The sequence below is a fragment of the Bombus vancouverensis genome, chromosome 4 (genome assembly GCF_051014615.1).
Source record: "Bombus vancouverensis nearcticus chromosome 4, iyBomVanc1_principal, whole genome shotgun sequence".
Lineage (NCBI taxonomy): Eukaryota > Metazoa > Arthropoda > Insecta > Hymenoptera > Apidae > Bombus > Bombus vancouverensis.
Window position 1 is genome coordinate 19,271,219 of NC_134914.1, and position 8,466 is coordinate 19,279,684.

General features: G+C 38.7%; 1 long non-coding RNA gene across 1 annotated transcript; it reads left to right on the plus strand.

Annotated features, from left to right (window-relative positions):
* The first annotated feature begins 4,328 nt into the window (after positions 1-4,328).
* On the plus strand, positions 4,329-5,329 carry LOC143302618 (uncharacterized). The gene is made up of 2 exons (XR_013058247.1): positions 4,329-4,477; positions 5,175-5,329. It is a non-coding gene; the product is annotated as an uncharacterized LOC143302618 (long non-coding RNA).
* The last annotated feature ends 3,137 nt before the right edge of the window (positions 5,330-8,466 follow it).

Sequence of the window (8,466 nt, forward strand, 5' to 3'; positions counted from 1 at the left end):
ACCATATTATGATATAAATATTGAGATATGTATAATTTTGTGTGCTATACTAGATTAGTCGCGTAGTAGTATGGAATTACGTGTGTGCATAGCGTCTCGAAAAACAGATGAATGCAACTGTTCCGTTGAGTTCCAGAGTGCTGAGCAGCAAATCATTTATTAAATAAATCTAAAACTTTTTTAATATAAATTCTAAGTGTAATCGTAGTGTTCCTTTACTTTTATTTCAACGATTAAGATCCACGATTCTCGACAATAAACTTACATAATTATTTATACAAATTCTTGGTATAATATAGCAGGCATAAAAGTTTCAGAGTACGGTTCGTCGATTTGCCTCTCAGTTTCGAATATCATCGTCGCAATTAAATGCTATGACTTTTCTATCGGCTTAGAGAAACTTACTTCATTCGATTTGTAGCTCAGAAATTGATTACTCGGAAAATAAAAGAGGCTTTTAAATTCTTAATCGATATACGAATTAGATATCAGATGTTAAATTTTAATTCCATTTAAACAATAAATCCATTTCGTTGTAATAGATATATTTTACGATACGTAGCTACGATAATATGCAACAGAGAATAGCCGACAGAAGTTTCTTTGGCGCGATTCTTACGTTAGAACAGACTAGGAGAGATCGTTTCTTCATGTTCACGGTGATTCTATGAAAGGCAATCGAAAGAGAAATTCTGCTCGGGCGAGCACACGCGTCGACTGACCTGTTCGTAGATCAGAAGGAAGGTGGTTTACCTTGCAGGAACAGCCTTCCGTTATTACTCGTAATAGACGCCACGGCCAGCTTGATATCGATTCGCCATCGATTCACGCTTTCCTCTAATAGATCGCCTGTATCGCTAATCGACGTGAGTTGTTCGGTCATCGGACAATGCGGACAAAGACTCGTACCTTTTCCATCTTTTCCGATTACTCGTTACGAATTTACCTAAGAAAATTTGCAAATCGATACAAAACAGAAAGAAAGAAATACGAAACGGAATGTAGAGGACTTATAAACGTAGCAAACAGAGTCGCGAGAAGACGTATAATTATTAGCTGACCTTTAAATCGTAGTCTTCTAAGAAATGTCATCAGAAATTTCGTCGAGTTAACATTCTCACGATGCTAATTCAACGCGAGAACGACAATTAAACGTGATAATGTCTCGCAATCGTGGAGAAGCAGCGGTTTACTCTCTACGAGAATAACTTTCCATTCTTCTCAGCTTCTTTTTTCTCTTTCGCAGAAGCTCAGCTTCTTACATAGCTTGACGTAGGTAGCTGCTGCAAGGTAAACCACCTTTCTTCTTTCCAACGGGGATGACCGCTCTATAATCTACGCTTAGCTGAAACCGGGGTAACTGAGAATTCGTTGTCAGTAGACTGCGGATCTTCGTTCCACGTCTCGACAAACAACACTCGCGACGATCGATCGATTAGCTCGATAATTCAGTCCCAAAATTAGCCTACTTTCTCGAATGGAATGTTTTATACACATGCAAAAAGGGACGATGTTATCGGTGTTAACGACATCGAGGCGAGTGCCCCACATCAAATACGAGGCCCGACAACAGGAGTATCAGCAAAGGTGGAACGATGGACGATGACCCGTCCACGGTCAAGGTGAAAATCACGTCGTCGGTGGTGTGTGTCGATCATACGAAACAGTCTTCTTCCGGCGCGTGATCGGCATCGAGTCTCTTCCTTTCTTTGATCTACGATTCATCATCTAACCCATATAAATAACATTGTATCTTCTGCGAAAAGTTTCTTCTTTCGATTTGTTTCCTTTAAGGGAGTGAAAAAGAGTCGCGTGTTACGTAGGAATACCTTTTTAACTCTTCGTGTCATTATTTAGCTCTCTTAATACGATTTTTGGCCACGGTATTCTCCAATATAGTATCACGGATGTTCTATTTGAGAAAAGGAGAAAAATGTTGAAACTTGTTAAAACCGAAGGCAAGCAGGTACGTTACTGAAATTAATTAGGCAATCGTTTTTCATAATCGTATTGATTTCAATGCCCACTTCTTGTATGTTTGTTGCGATGAATATCTCGAAGCAAAAATTTATTATGGTATAGCAAATCGTGCATTGGCTCGCGAAAGTATGTGTTTGAACAGTTACCGTACACTTTTATGCCCATATTACGCGTGTTATATAAAACATCTAGCAGTTACATTAGCGCTGTTATTTTTCTTAAGAGGAAACACGTTACTAGAATACGCTGAATCTTTTCCTTCGTTGAATCAAGAATGAAATCGGAATATAAAAATTGGAAGAGCGTAGCAGGTTTAAAATTCTGCTTGAACCTGCAGTCGAATTCGAAACTTCGGCAACCTGCAGCTAACTTTGAAATTTCCTTTCGAAAAGACATTTTATCCGTGATTTACCATTCGTCACGAGTTCGATCGAGGCAATTACAGTGACTTGACGCGAATTTTGCGTCACATCGTTGGATGAAACAACAGTTAGGAGGGCGTTGAATTACGAGGGGACGAGGCGGATTATAAGGTTCATAAGCCATAAATGGGAGTCGCAGCAGGGACGGACAAAGGCCGATCGAAAGGTAGACACGGGGCGTGCCAGAAAAACGGAGGACTACGTTGCATTCCCGATGCAGCTAAGTAGGCGCGTATAATTATGCGCATCTCGTATTTCGAAACTTTGCCTTCTCCTCGCGCTTCTCTTCTTTTGCGCACCCTGTGCCACCGGCTCGGTTGACTCGACTTTCCCATTCGCGACCAAGCCACGACAAAAAGAAAGCCTTTGCAACTGTCCATACCATTCTTCTCTCTCTCTCTAAAAAAAATAATCAAACTTTAGTTTCCTAAGATGCTTTGAACTTGCAAATAGCAATTTTAATCAAGCATCACAGTGTCGCACGCTCAAGAAGACTACACGCTCGGAAACGGTAATAGGATAGACCAAACATCCTGCGTGCGACAACTATCGAACAATAATCAGATACTGACGGAATAGCCGCCTCTGATGTACACCCGATGATAACTCCTGCAGAAGGACTAAAAGCTCAGTATAAAAACCCTCGCAAATTAGCGCTCGACGTCTTTTTCTGCTGTAACGCTTTGAACCGTCACTCAGTTGGATTCGCATAATAAATTCTATTACCATATATAAAGTTCAATTTCTTCAGCTTAATCGTGAAACGTTCGAACTGCGACGCGAGGAGATCACCGGTGATCTGTCATTTTCGCGATTTCTTGTGTCTCCTACGCGACAACAGCGTACCGCTTTTCATCTTTACGCAGTTAGAAAATTTTCAAATGGAAATACTGGAGTACATATTGTATTTCATTCTATTTTTCTTCGATAAGGATACGAAGTGACTGTCGATGTTAAGAAGGGATACTACTCGAAATGAATCGACAATGGTATTTTTACTTTGTTATATTTTCCTGTCAGACAACACTGCGAAGTGATTGCGATTGGAATTAAAAGGAAGTATCATTGAAACGAATGACACGCGTAAATGAAAATATTGAAATACTTTCGCTGAAATAATTCAATTGTTTTATTTTATTTTCATTTCGTCCCCCTTTTTGTTACAGCGTGAAGCTATTATTACGAATAATTTTTAGGTGAATGTGAAAATTGGAGAGAAATTGATGGAATAGCAGGGAGTAATAAAGTTTGAGGAAGTTTTGGACGGTTTCGGAATTGTTTCAAGCAGAGGTTGCGTTCGAATGATCCTATAAATATTCAGGGGGTCATCTATAAATCAAAATTCGACGCGCTTTCTATTTGAACGAAAGAGAAGAATCGCTGCTTTAAAACGAACGTGGTGTTTACAGCGACGAATATTTCTTTGGGAGAAAGTTCAACGATTCACGCAATTCGATTTCTGCTTTTATTTGTTCCTTCTCTCTCGAGCTTCGAATATTCAAAGCTTCGAAACAAGTCAAAGACAAGTCTCATAATGCACGATAAAATATTTCATCAAACTAAAATCGAAATTTTCAATAGCAATTTCCACGATTAAATAAAATTAATTTTCAACTTTCCTGAAGTTCAGAGGAAAGAAGCTTTGAAATCAGCGATATTTAGAAAAAAAGTATCTATTTTAATATTCCCTCGGAGCTCGTACAAAAGAAACTTCCAAGTCATCAAAACACGACCTATCGTCGATGAAGTCTACTCATCGTGATTTATAACTTGTCTCCATTGTTAAAGGTTCTATGGATCATCGAAGGAAAAAGGTAAGCAGCTTTTTCTTGCGTAGAAAAAATGTTCGATAAGAATCTCGACTCTGAACGATTGCTTGTTCAAAACCATTCAAGATAGCGTTAAACGACACAGTTTGATGCGGATGGATCGATGATCCAGGGATGTGCACGCTAATCGAAGTCAGCTGCGCGTTCCTCGAGCCGGCGACGATCTCCAGAAGGCACGAGGATGGTTCAAGGAGAGGTTGCGATTGTAGAAAGCATGAAGGAAGAAGAAAAGAGCAAGAGAAAAAGGTCTGTGGGTCACTGTGCTATTCGATTACGTAACCGAATAACCTTCAGCGTTCGATTCTCGCGTATAAAACTTATTTCATACGTTTTCCCCTCGATCGATCGTGATTAGTCTCTGCGAAACGAGCCTTCTAAAATTAGCTTGTTTGTCGGTTCATTAGAATCACTGGTATATTGAATTTATCGATATGTTATTATATTTACAAAGATAACCATTTTAATATAGTTGACAGTTGGTCGATGTTCTAAATAACCAATTTGGATATCTATGTCAAGAAATTCTGGCAGCAATGCTGTCGTTTGAAGCAATAACTCAAAACTGTAAGCCACTAGTGTCTAAAATTTATCTGAAAATTTATTTCATTAGCATAATGTACTAGAACATTTTAAAAACTACTCGGCGTTGGGGTATCTTCGATCATAAAGAAACGTTTCTCTAATTTTTTCCAACACGATCGTTCGATAAATAAAATCACGAAATAACCCTAGAGATTGTACTTCTGCGATAATAGGAATAGCGTGGACATTTGTAGTTAAGAGATAAGGGTTGATGGGTGAAAGGATCAAAGAAATGAAAAAAAGAAAGTGGAGAGATAAATGATGGCGAAGAATGTTTCTTTTTATTCCTTTCCAACGTCTTCGTGAAAGATTGAAAGTAACGCATAACAAAACTTTAATTCTATAAATCATCATCGTACAGAACCACGAGCTTATCCACCGACAAACAACAATTGATCAATCAACGACTGACAGTTGTCAGACAGAAAAGTGAAAAAGGCGAATCAAACATCGAAGATGAAAAGTCAAGCGAGTAGCCGAAGGATCAAGGTTCCAAGCAACACTTTCTCGACCATTATTTTTGCAACTGCATAGGTTAGTGGGAAAAGACTGGAGAAAATAGGAAAAGAAAAAAGACAGGAGGATAAAAAGGAGAAGAAAATAAAGAGACGGCGTGCATAGGATCGTGAACTACGAAAACTGGTTTTCCCAGACTCCCTGTATTCATTGTACGGGTGAACGTGTGCCCCCGTTGGCATCCCAGCGTGTGCATCTCGTCAAGGACTCGGAGCTTAGAACGCGTTTAGAAATGCCGTGGATAACGCTGTTGGGGAACAGCAATCGCTATCTACCGTAAGCCTTGCAATTTGTAATAATTTGTAACTTGCCGTGAAACGAAGTAGAAACGAAAAACCATTTATCTTCTGGTTGCTAGTTTAAGCTGTTAGATTCGAGCGAAGATATCTTTAGCGGTTGCGAATTTATTACGTAATTAGGAGATTTTTTTCATAGTAAAAAAATCTGGTAAGGGACGATTAAGAATCTTTTTTAATAGTTTGAGAAATTATTTCTGACAGCCGGACATTTCTTAATAACTGGGAAAAGATTGCTATTTGTACGAATCTCTTCGGCTGAACGTTTGTTACGTATTTAGAAGGCTTTTCTTTTAGTATAAAAATTGTTCACGACTTAAAAATTAGATACGCAGTACCCGAGAAATTTTTAATCACCGAAAGTCTGGCATGTTGTTATTAAGAAATTTCGTAGTTTTTGTAAAACGACATGCATCCGCTTATTGGAGGAATGTCTTTAGAATAAAAATTATGAAACCGATGATCGAAACGAAACTAACGCCAAGAAAGGATAAAATAAAAGACGCTTGCGTGATTAAGTTCGCAGGAGCACAAAGACCTGGTGATTCACGGTTTCACATAGCTGATTTCTATCGGTCGCGTTTCTATCGATCCCACGAAACTTCAGGGCCGTTGCCAGATTAAATAAGGAAATAGCTACTTCCTAGTCGTTAATCACGAGACACGTGTTCACGTGAACGCGTGCATTACGAGCTACTCGAACGTTCCGCTCGTTTATCAAGAAAAACGAAGTCGAAGATTAATACATTTCATCTTATAGCCAAAGATGATGTAAATCTCTCTCTCTCTCTCTCTCTTCCTTCGCCTGAGTTTATTGCATTCGCGTACCACTTTCATTAATATGAAATTCCATTGGTAATATATCGAAAGGTCCTTAATAAAATGTTATATACATTCCAGATGAATTTTCTCGTGTTCTTCGATTTATACTTTCAATTTTAAGCCTCGTTCGGATTACTTAGGTTGCTTGAATTCAAGCGATCTAACCTCGTGCGGATATTCGATGGAAACACAAAGTGGAGTGAAAAAATTACGTATTTTTTGCAGTCTGAAATTCGAAGTATTTCTACATCTAAAACGCACGTGGCTCTGGTTTAAAGTTAGATCGATCCATATCGTCGTTCAACGCTTGAATTTACAACCTAGCTCTATCTCTTCCATCAACAGCACTGGCTCCGTTTTCGCTCAGTTGCCTCGGATCCGACGATGATGTTTCTCATCGATTAGCATATCATGTTTCATCATTAACATTCGTGCTACATGCCAGTCTGCGAAACGTTTCGCGTATTACGGACGCAACTTTCCGGACCGTAGCTGAATATCTCTTCCTCCGCGACCACTCGGTTGCTTCATCGATCCTCCTTTCCATTCGAACGACCCCAGAAATTTCGTTCTAACGAAAAGCCACGGTGTGTAATCTTCGATTGGTCCAGACTCGCAAAAAAAGAGCAGGAAAAAAGCGTACAAAGAAGAAATCTGACGGTAATGGAGGATTTTTGTGCAATTCATCGTCATCATCGTGTCTACATCAAGATTCTTTCCATACGTACGTTATTTCTAACGACGCCACTGTGTTCTTTTGGCCTATTTAGAAGTTCACCAGTGAGCCAAGATTTGTTAATTGCAATTAGAAACGACTTACAACATTCTTAATGCGAAACACCGTTCCTCTGATTCGAATCTCATTGTTTTCCTTTTTGCACATCGAGATATATCGACGTTATCCTAAGTAATCTCGGTTTCTCAATTTCTTCGCTCTTTTCTTTCATCGACCAATCTAAGCCACCAAGTCCAAGACGTCGTAAGTCGCGACTGTCTCGAGAAAGTAATTAAATTTAACAAATATTCCTCTTATTAGATATCATTCTCCACACGAACTGACTAAAAAAAATAGAATAAATGTACGTACGTACAAAGAATATTCGCGGAAAAAATTAACAAGATAAATAACGTATTAAAAAAGATAGACAAAAGAAACTAACTTTCTCGAACCATTCATCGGTGAATTTGAACCGCTTTGGAATTCGTGGCTTCGATTGTTCGATATATTTCAAAGCGAGGCTAGGAATTTAGGATTTATTCGACGTGTCCTAACGAATGACTGAAACACACGATCGTATGCGTTATTAAACGTTATCTGCAACAAGTTCGCGTTATCTCGGGATTTATTGATCCCCACTGGCGAACAAATACTTCTCTAAATCCTCTTCGGCTACGTTATTCGACGTTCGTCGAAGAAACGTGTCGAGATAAAGGCGAAGCAAGGGATACCCGATGGGAACACAGGTCTCGATCGATCTCGATATCAAGAAGGACGTTTGGTCTACGCAAATCCTTTGTTTCGTAGATATTGGTTATTGAGAACAGACCACGTCACGAATTTATCTCGCGCGTTTCCCTACCACCGATTTCGCGGAATCTCGTACATTCTCGTTCGCGAACATATTAGGACACCTTCTACCTTTGTGCAAAAAGTGATAATTAACGTTAGAATTACTAGAATATTCGAATTGACCAATTGGTAATCTTGTATAGCAGTGTCACAGATCTTTTTATAGAAATATTCCAGATAATGGTATACTTTTGTGGATTTGAATAATATTTTAGTAGAACATCTAAATATAAGTCTGCAGCTTTTTCTTGCATTATATACAGATATATCTTTCTATATACCTTTCGTTTTAATTTCAATAAGCTTCGTGCCGATCGAACTTATCCAACTATCCGATATTATAATTATATCGCTAATTACATTTACCTGCTTTCGAAAAAATTGCAACGTTTCAAACGACCACGTTTAGACAAAATAAACAGTAGACGCTAGATGAATAAACAGCGGAT